This window comes from Antrostomus carolinensis, unplaced genomic scaffold (genome assembly GCF_000700745.2).
Source record: "Antrostomus carolinensis isolate BGI_N321 unplaced genomic scaffold, ASM70074v2 scaffold48673, whole genome shotgun sequence".
In the NCBI taxonomy this organism is placed as follows: Eukaryota; Metazoa; Chordata; class Aves; order Caprimulgiformes; family Caprimulgidae; genus Antrostomus; species Antrostomus carolinensis.
The window spans coordinates 7,709-8,058 of record NW_010308211.1 but is presented as its reverse complement, the minus strand read 5'-3'; positions in this window follow the sequence as shown (position 1 = coordinate 8,058).

Genomic DNA, 350 nt, shown 5'->3' with positions numbered 1-350 from the left:
CCCCCCCGGCTTTTGCTTTATCTTAGTGTCTGTGCATTTCAGCCTGAGCCTTATTTCATGGCATATGCTTAAAAGGTTTTAACTGCCTTGTTTGAATTATTTGAGCAACAACACTGTGAAAAGGCATCGCCCGTAAACAGTTAGAAATTACTATTAGTAATTACTTCAAATTCCATCCGGCTTTTACTCCTCCTCACTTTGCATAGGAGAAAACAAGCGGCGTCTGAAACATTAGACAGGTCGGGAGAGTTTCATCTCTGGAGGAGGCTGTCTGGAGGCAGACCGTCCCTTCTGCAGAGAGACCCATCCCGCCTGCCAGAGCAGCAGGGAGGGGGGGGGAGGGGGGGCGG